This window comes from Salvelinus sp. IW2-2015, linkage group LG14, assembly GCF_002910315.2.
Source record: "Salvelinus sp. IW2-2015 linkage group LG14, ASM291031v2, whole genome shotgun sequence".
Taxonomy (NCBI): domain Eukaryota; kingdom Metazoa; phylum Chordata; class Actinopteri; order Salmoniformes; family Salmonidae; genus Salvelinus; species Salvelinus sp. IW2-2015.
In genome coordinates, this window is record NC_036854.1 from 46,998,486 (window position 1) to 47,020,933 (window position 22,448).

The 22,448-nt window shown below is 42.9% G+C and overlaps 1 protein-coding gene across 1 annotated transcript in view; it reads left to right on the forward strand.

Annotated features, from left to right (window-relative positions):
• Window positions 1–13,495: 13,495 nt before the first annotated feature.
• Window positions 13,496–22,448, forward strand: part of LOC111973125 (cadherin-6-like) — a 102,860-nt gene continuing 93,907 nt past the window's right edge. The window contains exon 1 of the mRNA XM_024000368.1: window positions 13,496–13,641. The gene's annotated coding sequence lies outside the window, so the exon portion shown is untranslated. The remainder of the gene's footprint in view (window positions 13,642–22,448) is intronic.

The following is a 22,448-nucleotide window of genomic DNA, read 5'->3' on the forward strand; positions in this document are numbered from 1 at the left end:
CTGCAAGGCTTGCAGTGAGATGACTAATGGGTGTCGTGCTTAAAGGATTGCAGTGTGTGTGTGTGTGTGTGTGTGTGTGTGTGTGTGTGTGTGTGTGTGTGTGTGTGTGTGTGTGTGTGTGTGGTGGTGTTGTGTGTGTGTGTGTGTGTGTGTGGGTGTGGTGTGTGTGTGTGTGTGTGTGGTGTGGTGTGTGTGGTGTGTGTGTGGTGTGTGGGTGTGTGTGTGTGTATTGTGCCACAGTGTTCCCAGAGATGCCCTAAGTTAATTACCTGGGATTGAGCAGTTACTTGCCCTTTCCTGGGGGAACCCCACACACATACACATACACTCAACAGATGTACGGGAAAGTAAAGTGATGTGTCTTCAACTGGCTGCATTTCCAGGTCGAGGCAGAAGAAAACAACATTCCTTTTTTTCTCCTCTCACACCCTTTTGTGTTTTTTATTATATCGAATGTCAATAGAATCAATCTACTTTGATAGTAACCTGAGTGCAACAAAACACTTGAGAGGGTATAAGGAAGGTTATTTTTCTTCTCACTCCTCCTTTTTAGAGGAGAGAGAGTGGATAGGATTGGAAATTCTAAAATGATTCAATCATGAGGTGATGTACCCACAGTATTCCAACATCTCGCTATGCCCAGCATGGCCCACCAGCATACACCTGCATTACCACTGTGGCTTGCTTTGAAGCTAAGCAGGGTTGGTCCTGGTCCCAGTCCCTGGATGGGGACAGTGCTGCTGGAAGTGGTGTTGGGACAGGGCCAGTTAGGAGGCACTCTTCCTCTGTCTAACCAAAGATCCAAAATGCCCGAGGCGTGATTGGGGGACCCTGCCTTGTGTAGGTGCGTCTATATGTGCGGTTGGACATGTTAATAACGGGTGTCCCTGAACTCCTCTAATGATGCTTCATTAAATACTTAAATCCATATGCATCTATTAAATCGTCACCTGGCAAAGAGCTAATGGAGGTAGTCATACTTTCCAGGTTAGTTCCTCGGGCATGGATGGGACACAGTTCCTTTGCATTCAGAGCTCTGTCTATGAATTTGAGTGGTCTTTAACATAGCCCTATATCCCCTCCCGCCCCACATCTCTCAACCCTGGGTCACCTAATTTACATCACTAACCACACAGTGTGTCACCTAGTGTGTGTCTCTCTATGACCTCTATTCCAGATCTCTGCGTAATGATAATACACCTACGTTATCTTAGTTACCACCTCAGAAGGAATTCGGTGCTGCCTAATAAATGTAAGGAATTACCCGTGTGGTTTTCGTACCTCTTATATGTGTACCCAACCCGGTATAACCTGGGTAATATAACAACAGACTCAAAAACATAATGGCCTATATCCTATAAGGTCCCCTTGTCCCACGACTCACCCCTGCGCTTTGCCCGTGCTGATAGAACAATATGACTACAGAACATATTCCTCTCCTTCCTGGCCCGCTTCTCGCATTGCCTGACTCTCTGCTAAGCCAAATGTGCGCATGCTTCATTTCATCACCCTCGATAACAATCGACCGGCTTTTATGTGTGTGAAAAAGGAGACCAAATTTCTCATTTTGTTATAAACGAACCCTCCCATGCGTGCTATATCACCGACTACTCTCACTTAACTAACTCTGATAGACACATGGGCCGATGTGTCTTTCGGCCTCGTCTGAGGAGACTAGCTACCCCTGAGTCCCTCAGCCCATTAACCGCCTTGTGTAGGCATTTTAGAAGCACAGTATCCCTCCTCCCATCTTACTACACGATATGGCCAGGCGCCAGAGATGAGAAAGTGGCTGGGTGTGGCCACTGTGAGTAAGGCGTGTCAATTAGAAAAGACACCCATTCTCTCAAGACACCTCCCTAGGACACATGTGAAAGAGTAAGAGTGAAATATATACTTGAGAGACTGAAAACACTAATCCCATGATCATTAGCCGGCAGGACACTCACAGATCCATTGCATCTGGTCGGCCCATTGCTACACCTTGTGGCTTCACCAGGGTCTTGTATTGGAAGTGCTTGCTGTGCTTGGAAGTAGATCCTTTAGACTTGATGCCACCTTCAGCTAAACGTAACTGTGGCCAATAAGCAGAACAACACCATCTTGCTCCAGCTTCTGGGTGCACCGGTGTCATGGTTGGTGTTTGTAGCGTAGAGGGCTCAGGCCCTGGACACACACACAGAATAGTGTCCACTCACAATTCTGGTCTTGTTTCACAATTGATACAGGACATATTGAATATCCAGTCCAGCGGGACTTAACCACGGGAGGTCACCTACTCCACAATCCTTTCTCCTCCGATGAAATTCCTTCTCCCTCACATGTGCACGTTCGATGGCTCTACCATTCTCTCACAGTAATCCGCTCTCGGGCAAAAGGTGGTAATCTAAGTGGCTCGCCTTTGCGTGTGCGATTCTGTGAAACGCTTTACCCTCGAACAAACCCCAGCCAAGCGTGTATAGCCCCTAATTATCACTCAGAAAAAACTGCTCGTAGCCAGTATATAAGGTGTATGGGCCTTAAATTCTAGCTCCAAACCTTCAAGTATGCGCGCAGCCGAGGTGAGTGGAAGAAAAGCAGCGTCGTGAACCACTGTGGTGTCTCAACACCATCTGCATCCTCCATTCTATCTAGAGCAACTCTTTTTCCAATTCATCTCCGCTCTTGAGGCTATTTAAATATTACTTCTCTGTGACTCAAATCAGCGTGTCGCGAATAGGTATGAGGTTTGCTGTGTTGCACATTGCTCACAAGATTAGAGTGCATGTGGTCCGGATTCTCTATGTTAATTCGACTCCCAAATCTCAGCTCTTCGACAGGCTCCTGTGAAAAGTTGAAATCCTGCATTGCACTGAATGTGCTAAACCAGATAATTGCTATGTGGGGAGGCATTTTAGTTGCATAGGGGCGGCCACTCTCAGGTCGCACTCTGAGATCGGACTAGAGTGGCGAGGTTCACAATTCGTACAATGATCGTGCTCTTACACAGTGGTACACGTTCTGTCCATTAAAAACGGGGCTGGCATTGCTTCTGCCCACGCCCTCCCCTCTGATGGCCCATGTTCAATCGTGCGACGCGTACGACACCAAGCTCAAGTCGTGGGGGAAATGAGACATTGAATCTAGACAGACAGAGCAGAGAACTGTTGAGAGAAGAGCGAGAACTAGCTTCGTGAGGCTTTGGGCACTGGCATTCTATCTCTCTCGCATCATATCACGCCACTCACCGTCTCCCGTTCCTGGTTACTCTTTCTCAGTAGTATATGCGAAAGATAAATGCGCACCTATTGGCCACGTCCGGCCATATGGTGTATCTTGGTTCCCTCGTGAGGTGCGTCCATCAAAACGTTCTATAAAACGAGAACGGGTCCACTAATCCCTCTCAGGAGTCCTTGGTCTCCTAATTGTGCGCTCAAGATAACTGGCTTGGTGCTGTGATCTTTACTCACATGGGTGCAGCCAGCCTCTCGGTGCCCTGAAAAACCAATCATAGCTTATGTAAAGTGTTTTCTCTGTAAATCGGTCTCTTCCTTCAGATGCTCTCCACCAGATGTAACTCTAAACGCGGTCTCGTGCCCCGACTAACCTCTCTTTGCTCCGAGTGCTAAAGAACCAATCTATGCGCTCTCAAGTTGAGTGGGAAGCGGCTTCTTGACGTGGCATCTACAGTTTTAATACAGAATGGTACTTTGAATAGGCTTCTTGGAAATGTATGGGAAAGCCTGCAATGTGTCCCGTCTTGCGAGTGGCGGACAGGCACAAGAATCGCACCCGCTCTCATATGGCATTAAAGGCTTAAGCGTAGTATCATGTATGTTTAATGTCGAAAGACTGAAATATGAATATGTCCATTATTTTGTTGAAATATCAACCTCAAAGATCAGAATATTTAGATAAAGACGAGAAAGAACAACCCTTATTGATTTTATGACACTCAAGTAGAAAGGACTCGTAAAAATAAAAGCCCCCAGTGTTTGTAGTTCTACACTAAATCCCAGTCTTGCATTAACCCAAAACCTCCGTCTGTGTAATGCTCCATTACTCGTATATTCCCAAGATCGGTCTCTAATTTTTTGAGGACAGCTCAACAATATTTTTTATCAAATGCCTGCAGGATCTAGAAGATCCAATTGGCTTAATCTATGCTGTATTGCTTGCGTACCAAAACAGTCCTGGAATAACCATTATATGACATTTGTTTGCACTTAATATCTCAGAGTGTCCACGCCCTGAATCTCTGGTCATTACTTCCTTATGATGGTATCATCAGTGCACACGTAGGCTTGCTGTGAGGCTCCATATGTGCAAACTTGTCCAGAAGATAGAAATGATATGATAACTGAAATGTATGTCCCTCGACCTTGATCTCCAGGTGTCTGTCCTCAAAACCCTACGACCTACAGTCTTATCATACATGCTCGACACATGCGAGCCTGTCTCCTAACTCGAGTAAAGGATCGAAATTCGCGTCCCAAAAAATGCCTAATCACTATGGGTGTTATATGATTGCTCCTTGCGACATACATGAAATGCCGCTAGGTATGTACAGTTCACTCTCGTGCTCATATCAATAGTGTACGCCTTGTGCTACTCATCTCGTGTCAAACACTACGAGCTCCATGGTCGCCGTTGCCAGAGCGCCCTGCTGTGCCTTCGCGTGTGATGCGGTCGTCCTGCTGCTTCCGTGACCGGACACGCTAAAATTGCAATTCTTCCGCTACTCCTGGCTCTCGTATGCAGTCTCGACTCTCTCTCTTTATGCTATGCAGCAACCAGCATCCTTGAAAGAATATACAACTTTTGCGATTTTGTTAAAAGCAAGGGATTAAAAAAACACCTTATTTGAGCGGGTTTAAGCGGGTTTAAGGCGAGCAGAACCTTATTTAACTAACTCTGATGCCTGGGAGTCTGGGCCGGGATAAAGCAGCATACCTTTGGCATTAAAAGTCTCCCCTCTCCATACTACAGATGGCAGAGAGGTTGATGGGTTGGAGCTTCAAAGAAAACCCTCAACCTCCTAAAAAAAAAAAAAWGTAAAAGATGAAAAAATCCCTGTGAGCGAGCACTGGAGCGTTTATCTGTGTGGGTATATATCCACAACTAGTTGGCAATGAAGCCTGCTACGGTGTCACATCGTACTGTGGCTTTTAATAGGAACACGGCTTAAGAGGCCCTTACATCTTTCGTTTCACTTGAAGTTGTCACTCAGTAATCCCTCGGCAAAGTGTAATGCTGCTGGATTAGCAGCGCCAACCCCAGATTTCCAAATTATCATCAGAAAAACTGCTCTGAATGATGTTGCTAATAGGAACTAAAGTATGCAGCCGGGGAAAAGGGGAAACCATGTTTTCTCCTCTCTCCCTTCAACCACTTTTCAATTCATCTTGTTGGTTTTTTACTTTTGTAACAGGCAGATTAGTGTGTCATGCCAGTAGTTCATGTCRGTCCACTAGTGTTGAAGCCTTGAAAAAACCCTTCCAGATGACTATACAACAGCATCATTGGAGGATTTAGTCATAGGGGCCACTCTCAGTCCATCTGTGGAGGAGCACATGACTAATCCCTTACACAGTGAATGAGACTGTACATTAAAAACGCCCTCCCTCTGATGGCCCATGTCAACAGCAACAACAGTGGGATGAGAGGACTGAAGAGGAGAGGAGAGGGACTGAGRCTAGCTTTGGATGCTCTCCATCTTCTCTTCCCCTCTCCCCTCCTCTCTTCTCCAGAGTGGAGAAAGGCCCAGGGCCACTCCCTCTGGTCTTATCCCCCGGAGGCATCTAAATCAAAACAAGGCCCAACCCAGCCTGGCCCTGGCCTCAAACTGTTGTTCATTCTGATCATCAGGCTACACTGAAAAAAATAAAAGGTTCTTAAATGGTTCTTCCTCAGCTCTTAAGGTTCCGTGGATAACTCTTGCCTGGTAAAGAACCATTGAGTTAAGTGTGGGCTTCTTGACGTGGCATCTACAGTTAATCAGAATTCTAGTAGGTTCTTGAAATGTATGGAAGCCTGCAGATGTGTCCCTTTCATAGCACACAGCAAATTCACCAGTGATAACTAGTGTTGTTTTTTCAATGTAACATTTCTAGTGTTGATTCAATAGTTAAATTAACACTGCAAAGAGCTAAATTAACACTCAGTGGTGTAAAATAACCCCAGTGTTGGTGTTAATAACCAGCCTTTAACCAAAACCATGCCCGTCATTATCATTTTTCGATATCTATATTTTTGCATGTACATTGATTGATTAATTATGCTTATGCTGATCAAATATGAATAATTTACATTTTTGTAAACTATTCCAATCTGTTACTTTGATTTATTGCACARGCTACTGAAATGGTTGTTCCAGTTAAGATGRTGAAGGTAGTCTCATATCTTAGTCTTCTCAAACCTAGCAGTCATTTTTGATACAGGCTGCAAGTGAATAAAATTCAAAATCTTGGATATCTCCACTCTTGCTAGATTCCCAAAAAATTACGCATCACTTTGCAAACCAGCATAATGTGACTTGCAGGCCTGATGTGCCCTGTAAAATATGCTTTTCAGGACACTTTATTAGTGTGAAACAAGGCCCTTAAAAGAAGGCCTTATGAAATATGTATTTTATTGTCTTAAAWTATTTAACTTTAATGACACCATATTCACTTATGATATCTCTTGGTGACAGCCACAGGAAGAGAGATAATGAATATAAGAGMGATGTCTTTGTCCCTAGCTAACATAGTCATGGATGGTACTGGTGACAAAAAAATAARTCAAAAGTCACCTTGGGAAATATGCATATAAGGGTTAAAACCCTACAGCAGAGCTAATTAATTCCGGTCCTGGAGGGCCGAAACATTTCAGTTGGTTTATTTTTGTATGGTTCTTGAAAGAACCATCCCATGTATGGTTCTTCAGAGACCCTTAAATGGTTTGCCTACGGCATCGCTCTTAAGAACCTTATTTGGTTCCAACTTGCACCTTTATTTTTACGATTGTACACAGACCTTCACTTAAAAAATTACATGAATATATCTCTATTGGTTCTCTTTATTTTCTCAAGTAAACACACACATGCGCACGCAAGCATGCACACACGCGCACACACACTGAAACAAAGATGAGAACCTGTAGTTGTTCGTGTCATTGCTTCTCTTCACTACATCAATTAATTTCAGCAGTGACCTTAGAAACAACAKTGCACTTGTTTTTTGTTGTTGTGCTTTTCTAGGACCCAAATATATGATGATGATGGATGATAAGCTATTTGTGGATAGATTGTTTTTCTGCCACAAAGGATGATGTGCCTGTTTGTACCGTGTGTTTTTTGCTCGCTGAATGGCCACGTGCACACCAAAGAGGAGATCAGTGTTAAAAGAAAGAGCCGACATGTTTTGTCCGACATGGCCGTTCCACTTTCTGTAGCCTAGCAGCAGTAGACATATGGGCCCTGGTCCAAAGTTGTGCACTAAGTAGGGWATAGGGTGCTATTTGGGAAGTAGACGTAGCCAGGGGACAGGGGAGGAAGGAGGATAGTAGACTCCATGTGCCCTCACAACACTATTGGGTCGCTGCCTGCCACTAGGACTATGATTTATGATGCTTTCAAAACCAAAAACGTTTTTTGTTGTTGTACTTTACCAAGGTTCACTGTGTTGTTGTAAAGTGTATACCTCTATCTCCCACTCTAATATGATGCTCTCACCCATCTAAAATAAACCCTCTACCTGTGAAGTCCACCTTTGTCTCAATGTATACTGTCTGGGTTGTATTATTGATACAATGGTTACATGATGCTGTAACAAACTTGCATAAACCACAAACTTGTAGAAATAAATAATTGGGGAACTTGGTCAGTGCAAAAAAGTGCATTGAAAAGAAAAGCATAAAGCAAACAAGGCTATATACAGGGGGTACCAGTACCAGTACCAGTACCAGTACCGAGTCAATGTGCGGGTGTACAGGTTAGTGGAGGTAATTTGTAAAGTGACTATGCATAGATAGAAAAACAGCGAGTAGCAGCAGTGTAAAAACAAAGGAGGGGGCGGTCAATGTAATTAGTCATGGCCATTTYCTTAGTTGTTCAGCAGTCTTATGGCTTGGGTGTGGAAGCTGTTAAGGAGAATTTTATGTCCTAGACTTGGCGCTCCAGTACCGCTTGCCGTGTGGTAGCAGAGAAAACAGTCTATAACTTGGGTGACTGGAGTCTTRGACAATTTTTTGGYCCTTCCTCTGACACCGCCTAGTATATAGGTCCTGGATGTCAGGAAGCTTGGCCCCAGTGATGTACTGGGCCATACACACTACCCTCTGTAGTGCCTTGCGGTCAGATACCCAGCAATTGCTGCCATACCAGGCGGTGATGCAACCGGTAATCATGCTCTCGATAGTGCAGCTGTAGAACGTTTTGAGGATCTGGTGACCCATGCCAAATATTTTCTGTCTCCTGAGGGGGATTAGGCTTTGTCATGTCCTCTTCACAACTGTCTTAGTGTGTTTGGACCATGATAGTTTGTTGGTGATGTGGACACCAAGGAACTTGAAGCTCTCAACCTGCTCCACTGCAGCCCCATCGATGAGAATGGGGGCCTGTTCGGCCCTCCTCTTCCTATAGTCCACAATCAGCTCCTTGGTCTTACTCACATTGAGAGAGAGGTTGTTGTCCTAGAACCACACTGCCAGATCTCTGATCTCCTCTCTATAGGCTGTTGTGTCGTCAGCAAGCTTAATGATGGTGTTGGAGTGATGTTTGGCCACACAGTCGTGGGTGAACAGGGAGTACAGGAGGGGACTAAGCACTTCATGGCTACCAACATGAGTGCTACGGGGCGGTAATCATTTAGACAGGTTACCTTCACTTTCTTCAGAACAGGGACTATGATGGTCTGTTTGATACAGACTCGGCCAGGGAGAGGTTGAAAATGTCAGTGAAGACACTTGCCAGTTGGTCCGCGCATGCTTTTAGAACACTTCCTGGTAATCCGTCTGGCCCCACGGCTTTGTGAATGTTGACCTGTTTAAATGTCTTGCTCACATTGGCTATGGAGAGCTTGAGCACATAGTCGTCTAGAACAGCTGGTTCTCTCATGCATGCTTCAGTGTTGCTTGCCTCGAAGCGAGCATAAAAGGCATTTAGCTTGTCTGGTAAGCTCGKYTCACTGGGCAGCTCACGGCTGGGTTTCCCTTTGTAGTCTGTAATAGTTTTCAAGCCCTGCCACATCTGACAAGCATCAGAGCCAGTGTAGTAGGATTCAATCTTAGTCCTGTATTGACGCTTTGCCTGTTTGATGGTTCATCTGAGGGCATAGCGGGATTTCTTTCAAGCGTCCGGATTAGTGTCCTGCTCTTTTAAAGGGCCAGCTCTAGCCTTTAGATCGGTGCGGAAGTTGCCAGTAATCCATGGCTTCTGATAAGTGCATCAATGTCATTGATGCACTTATTGATGAAGCCGGTGACTGGGGTGGTATATTCCTCAATGCCATTAGATGAATCCCGGAACGTATTCCAGCCTGTGCWAGCAAAACAGTCCTGTAGCGTAGCATCCGCGTCATCTGACCACTTCCGTATTGAGCAGGTCACTGGTACTTCCTGCTTTKGTTTTTGCTTGTAAGCAGGAATCAGGAGGATAGAATTATGGTCAGATTTGCCAAATGGAAGGTGGAGGGAGAGCTTTGCATGCGTCTCTGTGTGTGGAGTAAAGGTGGTCTAGAGATTTTCTTCCTCTGTTAGCACATGTGACTTGCTGGTAGAAATGAGGTAAAACGATTTAAGTGTGCCTGCATTAAAGTCCCCGGCCACTAGGAGCGCTACGTCTGGATGAGCTTTTTCTTGTTTACTTATGGCCCTATACAGCTCTTTGAGGYCGGTCTTAGTGCCAGCATCGGTTTGTGGTGGTAAATAGACGGCTATGAATAATATAGAGTATTCTACCTCAGGCGAGCAATATCGCGAGACTTCTTTAATATTAGACACCGCGCACCAGCAGTTATTGACAAATAGACACACACACACCCGCCCTTCATCATACCAGACGTAGCTGTTCTGTCCTGCTGAAACAGGGAGAAGCCAGCCAGCTCTATTTTATCTGTGTCATCATTCAGCCAAGTCTCTGTGAAACATAAGATGTTACAGTTTAGGGATAGCCCCCTTCTTTTTTCCCCCACCTGAATGACATACCCAAATCTAACTGTCTGTAGCTCAGGTCCTGAAGCAAGGATATGCATATTATTGGTACCATTCGAAAGGAAACACTTTGAAGTTTGTGGAAATGGGAATTGAATGTAGGAGAATATAACACAATCGATCTGGTAGAAAAAAATACAAACACATTTTTTAAATTTTTTTATTCTACCACGAGCTTTGAAATGTAAGAGAAAGGTCATAGTTCTAGCCATCACTCTGGTTGTAATTCMGATAGTGTCCACAAGATGGCAGCAGTGTATGTGCAAAGTTTCAGATGGATAACTTGAAGAATGACTGACCTACAGGACTTTTAGAGTGAAGTCCCCAGGTACATTTGGGCAAATCGTGAAGGAGACATTCGCATTCATATTCCATTTCTTTGCAAGAATATCGTCACATCTGTATACTTGGACTTTGATTTAGCTTTCCAAGTATTAGTAGCCATATTATAAGTTCAACATTTGCAAAACAACCAGTTTTCATAACTTCATCCGAATATCCTTGTAATTTTTGTCCAAAATGAAAAGGCATGCTGTCGTACAAGGTTAGTAGCTACATTTTATGACATACATGGTTTCCGGATACTCCCGTATTGACCCCGATTGTTGCTTATTTGACAAAGATACAGTCGTTCAAGTGATGGCCACCCACGTCACAGATCTGGGGAAGGCTACCAAAAAATGTCTGCAGCATTGAAGGTCCCCAAGAACACAATTGCCTCCATCATTCTTAAATGGAAGAAATTTGGAACCACCAAGATTGTTTTTTCCCCTCATCAATCTACACACAAGATGTAATTTTTGGAGGTATGGTAACTAAGCTCACCTCCTCCTTTGTCTCAACTACTTTGTGTCTTTTTTTRCACTTGTTTTATCTCGAGCTCCATATCCACTGCCCGACCATCTTCTCACTCCTTCTTCATTGTCCACCTCCTCAATCCCTGCACTATCGCCCTCCTCTGTCTCCACCATGCAACCTTTTAGAATGCTATTTGTCCATCGAAAATGTGCCGTAGCATGCTGGCTTTCACAACTTGTTTCTTACATTTATGCACAACATTTGAAAGAAATAAGCTTTTTGTGCTTATGGAACTTTTCTTGGATCTTCTATTTCAGCTCAGGAAACATGAGACCATGTATGTTGTGTTAAGAGGTTTGTTCAGTATATTTCCATCTTTCTCTGAATATTCAGGTTTTCCACCTAGTCAGGAGGAATTGTGCTGGCCATGGCTATTATAACACTGGTGTCAGAGAGGGGTCCATCAGCGTGGTCAGCATTCTAGTGAAATGTGAATCAAATGGCCAATTGGTTGCGTCTCAATGGCATCCCTATAGTGCACTACTTTTGACCAGAACCCTAGGGAATAGGATGCCATTTGGTACGCTTCCCATTTGGGTCAAGGGTCATGATATAGGCTGAAATGTAAAAATACTTTGCATTAAATATACTGAGGTCACAAGATGGATAATTTGATTAGCCTTATTACTGACCTTAGAATCCATAGATCGTTCAAGCACATTGRTTTAACCTTTTACTGCAGTGGGCTAAAATCAGGGTCACGCAGGGTGTTTCTTGGTAGTCTTAAACAAATCTACTTTGAAATAAAAGTATACACCTCACACACATGTTTATGGGCTTTAAAAAAAGAAAAATCTGTACCATGTCAGATATAAAGTTGAAATGTATTAAATTGAGGTTGCATACCAATATTGCCCTTTTATGTATATATATATATATATATATATATATAAATCACAGAAGACTGAAATGTAACAAAACCACTTGACATAGAAACACAAATGTTTTTATATATTTTTTCAATAATGTTTATTAATTATGAAATTATGAATAATATTATTAACATTCCACCCATGGGGCTACAAGGTCATTTGACTGCAGGGAAGGGCTCTCATGTGTAACTAATTCTTAGCTCCAATAAATAACTACTTTTCGACATTCACTGAAACCAGATATAGGCATAATTCACAATTTCGTTGTGACAGAAAAAACATAAACGTTTGGCACAATTAATGCAGAAAATGCACCATTACGACAGTGYGAAGATTTATACCACAGAGTTTTCCCACCAGCCAGATGCAAAACATTTGCTGTTTTATTTCCCCAGAGAGTTCACAGAGCAACAGTGTATCTGATATTCTCTAAAATGACTATGATATCCCAGATATGGCTCTTTTTGGTGCCTGACTCCTTTGTGTTTTCTCACAATGTTGTGTCATTGATCTTTGTGGTGTTATGATGTATTTCAGGTTAACTTATAGATTTCAGTTTTGTTTCTGGATCATTCCACTGTGTGTGTGTCTGTGTGTGTTGTGTGTGTGTGGTGTGTGTTGTTGTGTGTGTGTGTGTGTGTGTGTGTGTGTGTGTGTGTGGTGTGTGTGTGTGTGTGTGTGTGTGTGTGTGTGTGTGTGTGTGTGTGTGTGTGTGTGTGTGTGTGTGTGTGTGTGTGTGTGTGTGTGTGTGTGTGTGTGTGTGTGTGTGTGTGTGTGTGTGTGTGTGTAAAGAAAGACAGAAAATGAGTCAGAGTCCAGACATTACAAAATAAACACTGAGGCTATCCAAGCCCATTCAGTTGCAATGATTTGGTCAAGGACCGCATTCAAATGTATAAATCCTTCTGGCTCAGTGAATGGGGAAGCACTAGGCAAGGGGTTTGATGCTTGGTTGGGAGGATAGCTCCAAAGTGGATGCTTGGGGGAGTTCTAGAAACTGAACTCATGCAACTAACAGCAGCCATAACGACATTAACCCTTGGGATGGAACAACTCTCATAGGTCTACRGTTTGTGATGTTGTATATAGTACTCCCTATAGTTTAGTAAATCAACCACAAACTAAATGTTTGATTGTATTTTGCACACTGTAGATTTTTTAATTTTGTTGTGTTTAAATTTTTCTATATTATCCACACTTTAAGGTTTACATGCTGAATACTTACAAAAAGGCATACAAACAGTATCCTACCCTATTCTTACAGGCTATTAATTGGCATATACGTCAATATATTTGGGCATTTCTTTAGGCCTATTGTTTGCAACCACAAAGGTTCTAGTCGTCTTCCTTTCATGCTGCGGTTTTCAAATTGCGCTGGGAATAATATATCAATTTCTCCATCACTCCGTTGAACTAGCCTACATCCCTAGTTATTTCAAACCTGCTTCCTCCGCGCGTCAATRTGTTCATTATTTTCTGTCGGCCGATTTCTCCCCTGCCCTGCATCGGGGACTTGAGAATGGCAGCCAATCGGAGGCCCAGTCCCTTTTATTTCAGCTACGGACATCCACACAGAGAAGTGATGCTGCCTGCGCGAAACAGTGAAGCGCAGTTGAGGAACAGCCTTGAAGCGCTTTTGGAACTGCTGCAGTGAACGAACGGATACACTTCGCCCTCATCTCAACACTCGCCACTTCGCTATCGTAMGATTTCTCCAACAGAATAAGAACTTCCGTGGAAGGTGAGTGAAGCGATCAAATCAACTTTTTTTGTATATACAGTGCTATCTCGCTTTGTGTTTTCTGGCAGAATGAAAGGTGTTCCCGATAAAGAAGGCTATGGTTTGAAAACTACCGAGTCCAGTGTCCATTAAGACCWAGAGGTTATTGMTGTATTTAATGAACGTTGCGCATTKATTGATTTCCAGGTACGGTTGTATGTTCAATACTTCCGACTACAGACCTATAGCCTAGGTGATTCATAAATGAGGGTCAGTATAGGCGACTTAACTTTAGCCTGGAAGTTGCTTGAAATATCACTCGATGTGCAATGTATTAGACATCACTGACCACTATTGTCCTCTGCGTCAACTTTTGGGTTTCATTTACTATAGACCACAATTTTGGATAATATTCTGTCTCAGCTACAACGTGGGATACATGTGTGTTTATTAATTTGACTGCGTCAGATCAGATGTACAGTAGAGTACAGTAGCATTGTGATGGCACCACAAGTCAACACATCATGTGGAGTGATAAACGTGTGACAATGTAATTGTTTACATTTTTTTTTTTGCATGTATTATTCGTTGTTTATTGGTGCTATATGAAATGTTCGCATTCCTCTTTATACTTGCCCACTGGTTAAGCTACGGATATCGATGCAGATAAAGGCTACTGTAGAATAGGTTACACGCGCTGATGAAAATATGAAATTCTCTGTCTGTACAGTTGCACTTTGAGTGACACGGTGTAGCGTAGCGCACGTGCCAGGTCACGATTATATGCTCCTGGAGTTGCCTGAAGTTTTCAAAGTAGCCTATGTCTCCTCAAGCGAGCCCTCATTCATCATGTATGAATTATATGTGTGGCTTTTAGAGTATTCATTTTGAAAAGGTAAATTCGGGTATAGGCTATGCTATTGAATTCCTTAACATTTTCGCATTCACACTTTAATTGKTTGCGTGATTTTGATTGAGCAGCACTCTTTAGGTTAGTTTCCTGGTGCAGTTTGATTGGATAGTATGATTGCTTTCCTCCTGGGTTTGTTTTGGTGCCACGTTGACCTATATCACAAACTTTGCTCCATAGCCGATGCCTTTGCCTTCGCTAATGCTGCATAAACATATCTTCCATGTTAGAAAATAGAAAATAGATTCTCAGGTCTAAGGAGCTTCAGGTGACTGGTCCAGTGCACTGCATTCTGGGAATCTGTCTATTCCTCAAAACTAAAAAAAAACGTATTATAAAAATACATCTTGGCTACTGTACCTTCCTCTAGCCTCCAGATTGCTTCATGTTGGTTATATTGCTCTAGCTCCCTAAGGCCTGCAGCGATATGCCTGGAGGAGGCCAAGAAGTTCTTAGGGGGAGTTGACTAACTACCAGGGGAATATGCTGCAAGAATATCACTCTACAAATTACCAACYGGGATTTGTGCAATAAGCAGATCATGCACTAAGTTATAATGGAGGCTTTGGAAATAAACAACATTTTACATTGACACTTGCAAGGAGTTGGCTAATAGGCCTGATGCTGATATGTTTTTCATAATTCACCCATCTGCATTTTAAAATTACTTATCGCCATTTTGTTTGCGTAAGGCAGATGACAGCAATTTGCAAGAGTGAAATAACGTACTAGTGTGGGCGAGACTGAGGCTTTTGCAACAGAACAGGTTATATAGCTGAGTTTTTACATACGTTCTGGTTTGAAGTTGTAAGATGAGAGAGTAGCATAGTATCTGTGTCTGATCAAAGACATATGGAGAACAGGGCAGGTGCTGAATATTTAACGCTTCTGCAAATAGGTTTTCCTTGGTGTGTGTCCGTGTGTGGTGTATGTGCGCGCATGCGTCAGTGCATGGGTGTGTGTGTGTGTGTGTATGTGTGTGTGTGTACTGTTTGGGTGGGTGGGGGTAGCTTATAAAAATGTACAGGTAATGGAATAGACAAATTAAAACCATTAACCTCACGGGTTTTAAATGAATACATTGGATCACAGAGACAGACAGACATTCAATATTTCATCAATTAAATCTATATTCCACGGGTCATTTGCATAATCAGGGTGATCTTAAAGGCTGGATGTTGTTATGAGGTGAAGCTGATTGTCTGTCTTATCAATCGGCTCGTCTTCTCTCTCTCTGGTCTCTTGAGTGTTAGTGTGATGATGATGACATCACAGGATGTTGGTAAACCCGATGGCTGGGCTGTCTGTGATGACCAATGACCCACTGCTGATTACATTATCTCCGCTCCAGATGGACAGCGTCATTTTGATGTGTCCTGCTCCAGAATAATAATATTGAACCTTTCAASRSCTCAGTCCTTCAAGCAGCAGCATCTGGACCTAATGACATCACATCCCCATGCCCACTGACTGTCTCTACCACCGCACTATCCCTATGGGAATCTCCTCACAGCACAGAGACACACAAAACGAATCTCATATTCTTCCTGTGTGTGTGCTTGTGTGTGTGTGTGTGTCCGCGTGCGCAAGGGTGTGTGGGGGACCTTGATTGTTTCTCTGCATTAGTCAAGGTTGTGATTATCTCTGTTGTGATTATCTCTGGTTGTATTGAAAGCAAAGGTATAGAGATTGAAAAAGGTTATTTAGAACATTCCTGGGATTGTTAACTAAAATGGAGTATGGTCTCGCTAGAGAGTGTTAGAAGAATGGCCCTTTAGTCTTTTGCCCACATGAAAAACATGCCCCCTTGTGGACAGAAAAGACATGGAAACTAGGTGGTTATGGCTGCTGTCGTCACCAAAACAAAGTAGTTTGAAGTGTATGTGAGAACAATGACAACCTGGTAACTCTGTGCTAATGGTGTATCTTCATTCAGAAAGCTATGGTCAGAATGTTATTCGCGTTTTCTGTGTGAGATTAAGTACACTGTGAGAGTAGATCAACGACACGGGACTTCTCAGTTGTTAATTGGTAATTGTCTCTGTTGTGTGTACAAAAGAAAAGCAACCAGACAGAAATAGACTGTACATGTCTATTGTATTGTTCGTGAAAAATGSAATAAATGTAGAGTYGTTTCATAGCTGTTGTGTATGGTGYCCATGAACATGTACAGTCGTGGCCAAAAGTTTTGAGAATGACACAAATATACATTTTCACAAAGTCRGCTGCCTCAGTGTCTTTWGATATCTTTGTCAGATGTTACTATGGAATACTGAAGTATAATTATAAGCATTTCATAAGTGTCAAAGGCTTTTATTGACAATTACATGAAGTTGACGCAAAGAGTCAATATTTGCAGTGTTGACCCTTCTTCTTTCAAGACCTCTGCAATCCGCCCTGGCATCCTGTCAATTCACTTCTGGGCCACATCCTGACTGATGGCAGCCCATTCTTGCGTAATCAATGCTTGGAGTTTGTCAGAATTTGTGGGTTTTTGTTTGTCCCCTCCTCTTGAGAATTGACCACAAGTTCTCAATGGGACTAAGGTCTGGGGAGTTTCCTGGCCATGGACCCAAAATAATATGTTTTGTTCCCCAAGCCACTTAGTTATGCCTTTATGGCAAGGTGCTCCATCATGCTGGAAAAGGCATTGTTCGTCACCAAACTGTTCCTGGATGGTTGGGAGAAGTTGCTCTCGGAGGATGTGGTGGTACCATTCTTTATTCATGGCTGTATTCTTAGGCAAAATTGTGAGTGAGCCCACTCCCTTGGCTGAGAAGCAACCCCACACATGAATGGTCTCAGGATGCTTTACTGTTGCCATGACACAGGACTGATGGTAGCACGCTTTTTTCCGGCGGTGCCCCAAACAAGCGGAAAGCGGATTAATCAGAGAAAATGACTTTACCCCAGTCCTCAGCAGTCTAATCCCTGTACCTTTTGCAGAATATCAGTCTGTCCCTGATGTTTTTCCTGAAGAGAAGTGACTTCTTTGCTGCCCTTCTTGACACCAGGCCATCCTCCAAAAGTCTTCGCCTCACTGTGCGTGCAGATGCACTCACACCTGCCTGCTGCCATTCATGAGCAAGCTCTGTACTGGTGGTGCCCCGATCCCGCAGCTGAATCAACTTTAGGAGACGGTCCTGGCGCTTGCTGGACTTTCTTGGGCGCCCTGAAGCCTTCTTCACAACTATTGAACCGCTCTCCTTGAAGTTCTTGATGATCCGATAAAAGGTTGATTTAGGTGCAATCTTACTGACAGCAATATCCTTGCCTGTGAAGCCCTTTTTGTGCAAAGCAATGATGATGGCATGTGTTTCCTTGCAGGTAACCATGGATGACAGAGGAAGAACAAAGATTCCAAGCACCACCCWCCTTTTGAAGCTCAGTCTGTTTTTCGAACTCAATCAGCATGAAAGAGTGATCTCCAGCCTTGTCCTCGTCAACACTCACACCTGTGTTAACGAGAGAATCACTGACTAGATGTCAGCTAGTCCTTTTGTGGCAGGGCTGAAATGCAGTGGAAATGTTTTGGGGGGATTCAGTTCCTTTGCATGGCAAAGAGGGACTTTGCAATTAATTGCAATTCATCTGATCCCTCTTCATAACATTCTGGAGTATATGCAAATTGCCATCATACAAACTGAGGCAGCAGACTTTGTGAAAATGAATATTTGTGTAATTCTCAAAACTTTTGGCCACGAATGTACGAACCAAGGTAATGAAACAATAATGAATGGTGATGTATGTTCAACATTCGATCTGAATATCCTAATTATGCCCCCCCACACACACACACACACACACATCAAGACAATAGACATGATATTATGGGTAATACAAATGCTCCACACGTTTTTCTACTGCATTTGAAGAGCGACAATAACACACAGAAACTACTTGGAACTGTAATCTGTTGCAACTGGATATCATATTGGTACTTACATAAATGTACAGTGAGAGAGAACTTTCATGCTGAGATTCAAGTTGTGCTCTTCGAATTTTGACTGCTTTTGTTCTGAGAACATTTCCMTTCTCTTGAGTGTTCTGAAATGAATATGCAGTGTTCTCAACTGGTCACCCTGGCGCTTGCTCCTAATGAAAGGGAGGACATTTTGTTGAAAGGGGTAACTTTACACTACAGTGTGTAAAAGGCATCTATCGTGGTTCCTGGAAGTGCTGAGGTGTTGAGCTAAGGATGAGGAGACTTGTCTGCATCTCAAATGGCACCCTATTCCCTGTATAGTGGACTACTTTGGGCCCTGGTCAAAGGTAGTATACTGCATAGGGAATTTGATGCCCTTTGAGACAAACTGTAACTCTAATGTTGTACAGTAGCTGTCTGACGTGGGTATGGTGACAGCTAGGTAGTAAAGAAGAAACAGTACAGGCTCAGCCATTAGACAGACATGGCGTACAAAGGCAGTCGATATTAAATCAGTAGATTCATGTCTCTGGGTTGGGAGATTCTGTAATTGCTGCCAATGCAATCTGCCAACACGTTTCCCCCTTCCTCTCCATGTGAATCCGCTGCCTGGCTTCACCAATTACCGAGAAGCTGAAGGACAGCTAGCTTCAGAGCTTTAGGACTGACTCAGTAACAGCGGGAATCCTATATGTGTCCCAATGTCACCCACTCTATTTAGTGCACTACTTTTGACCATGGTACATAGGGCTCTGTTCAAAAGAGTGCACTATTGAAGGTATGGGGTGACATTTGGGATGAAGCCTCTCTCATCCTCTGTCTGAGGAAGTAAGGGCTAATGGCAATTTAAGGGAACTGCTTTACCATCAACTCCTGCAAGAGTTGAAGWGTTTAGCGGACATATTTGCATAACTGACATCACTACCCACTCCCTCGCAGTGAATGCATAYGCTCCCTGAAATGCACACACACGTCACGGATACGGACACACAGGCAGGTACACACTAGGGTAGGGCAATATTACMATAGAATTWTCTATCGACAATGATTGACAGCCTATTTGAACTCGACTGGCTCTGCGCAGAAAATATAATTCTCTCTCTCTCTTCGATAGGCTATGAAAATGACTATATTAAGAGAGGACAATGAGGCAAATAAAGCAATCATTATCCAGTTCTGAAGATGCTTTGCTTCTATCCAGCCAATGATTTATAACTCGCTATGGCAAGACAGGCCGTTCCTCATCAGTTGACTGTCACTTTGCTCCATCGTCTGGGCGCCAAACAGACATAGACAGACACACACAAACCTGCTGAAACTCCACCAGAAAGGAATATTATAAAATACTTAGCCTCTGTCCAAGGTTTCAACKACATTATCTTTCATAATGAGTCGTCCAGTTGTAGCATGCYATTTTGCGCTATTTTTAACCAACCAATTTGGTCGGTCAATAGCAGGCGATATTATCATATATCACAACGTTTTGTGAGTATATAATCACAATAGGACAAAGGTTGACACCGCCCTAGTACACACACTCACACACACACACCGTACCCCTCTGAAACACAGACACACCAGAGATCGCAAGAAGGTATAACGRTCTCAACACGCTTCTCAGCACAATTTAACAAGATTTATTAGTCACCCAGGAGGCAGCAGAGAGCCAGCCGACCATAGTGCTCAGCAGACTGGSCACTGACTAGGGGAGAGAGATAGTGATTTACCACAAAGCCCTGTATACCATGGCACCATTTCAGAGTCTGGGAAGTCATATGATTGAGGCATGGCCATGAAAGCCCACAAATACAGTAACTAGCTATCGCTTTCTCTTTTTACTTGAGGAAAAAGGCTTGGAAAGAGTAGGAATTGGGGTAAGAGGGATTTACGATGGCTAAAACCATACCCCGTGAGATACAGTTACTATACAGCTTACAATGCAGGTTTTAGCTAAAGGAGTGTTTTTGGACTTTTGTATATGATATGTGTGTGTTCTCTCAGTAGTATGGTCTGTGTGTCTTAGCAGCACTCTGGGCTATAAGGTGTGGAGTGATAGATGAAGAGTGTGAGTGAACAGCAGGACACACACACACACACACACACACCACGGTTTCCTATAAGAAAATGTGGAGCCGGACATTTGACCGGCAGCATTTTCATTGAACAGACATTAGAGTAATGTCCTGGACCCATATGCATTGGGTGCATAACCTGATTAGGGWGTCCACCCAAGGTGCTCAGAATGACAGATGTCACATTTAGATGATGGTTTTTCGTCTTAACAGAACATGCAACTCGAGGATGCAACGTGTCCTCCTTACCGAATTTCCGATTCGCACCAAAGATGTTAGAATAACTGTCACATTTCCTTTTCCTCAGCTAGCAAGACGAGTAATGAACAGCAAAATCACTAGTCTATGTCAATCTAATGTCCKCCCATAGTAGAAAAGTTTGTCTATTCTATTGGTCAGTTTGTCGTTCTGTGCGAGAAAGAAATAGCCTTTGCCAAACTGTCTGGAACAGTTCTGGGACGATATATCCCAAATTCATACAACCAGTAGTCCTAGGCTACATWAAAAAAAATCTACTTTAAAAAGCAATGAGGATGATGCAACAGATCAGTACATTTAGATAAAAATGTTGATAAACGATCATTTCTTCACATTATGAGCGCAGCAATGTGCACAAGGCAATAGGCTACCTCTCGAATGTTAATTCCATAATGCAATTAGCGGGAACACACAGTTGTCAAAAGACATTTAGAAAGAGGGGAGATATAAAGATGTCAAAATTAGCATGGGTTGCTAATATGACTAATATGACTAGGGTTGTGCCTTTCGCTAATGGAAAACCAATAGAACATGAAAGAAATAGAAATAGAAATAGAAAAAACCAATAGAAATAAATAAATAAATAGGCTACTGGTTTCAATGGCATATGGACGTCTATAAAATAATGGCCTCAATGTTTCTATGGTTGGATTTTACTTTGAAGCAAGGTAAGACACGTCTCATAATATGAAGTAAAATGTTCAGGCTTCAAACAATTGAGTATATGTTTTCAAAATGCATACTGCCTCCAGCTCATTGCAAAGTGATGTGTTACTCGCTGAAGCCTGCCAACCAATGCCTATCTGCACTTGAATGGCGTATGGGAAGCGCTCTTCAATTACAGTACTAGCTGAGAAATAAAAATAGTAGTCATTTTTAATTAGGGCCATCAAAACTGTTTTTAACAAGCAATTGCATTTAGAATTGTTATGCAATGATTGGGCTTATAAAAACATGTTTCACTCCAGCAGCAACTAATGAGCTGTTTGAGAAGCAGTAGCAGCAGCTTTCATGCTGTCTGACAGATTTTCCACTCATAGGCTCTGTATCGGTATGCTGTAACAAACATAACGACTAACGAAAATACACACGCGGCAATTGAATTCACTAAATTATGCAAATTATCCTATAGACCGATAAGCATGTCAAATATATTTCCATCGACTGGTATTTCCATCAACGAATAGACTAAAAGGCCTTTTGCAATGGGATTTTTTTGTCTTCTCCTGGACAATTGGCCGGTACCAGTTTTATTTATTGGCTTTTCATTTTTTTATCGGCCAAAAGCCATCTATTACCGGCCAACAGAAACCCTGACACACACACATCATAACACAGATTCAGCAGCAGCTTCACTCTGTCTGGATTCCAGACAGTGAACAGCCCAGACGCATAATTCCACTGCTATGTACAGCCTGCATCCCAAATGGAACCCTATTCCATATATAGTTCACTTCTTTTGACCAGACCAGAGCCCATAGGAATAGGGTGCCATTTGGGACAAAGCCACGGACTGCAGTAAGTGGACTGAGGACGTTAAAGAGTGTCTGGAGGGAAGAACAGAACAGAACATGACAGTCAGTTAATAAGTGTTGAGAAGAAGACCAAGTGGAGGCCAGACCACAGACAACAATGTCTGTCTGACTCAACATACTGTACTGTA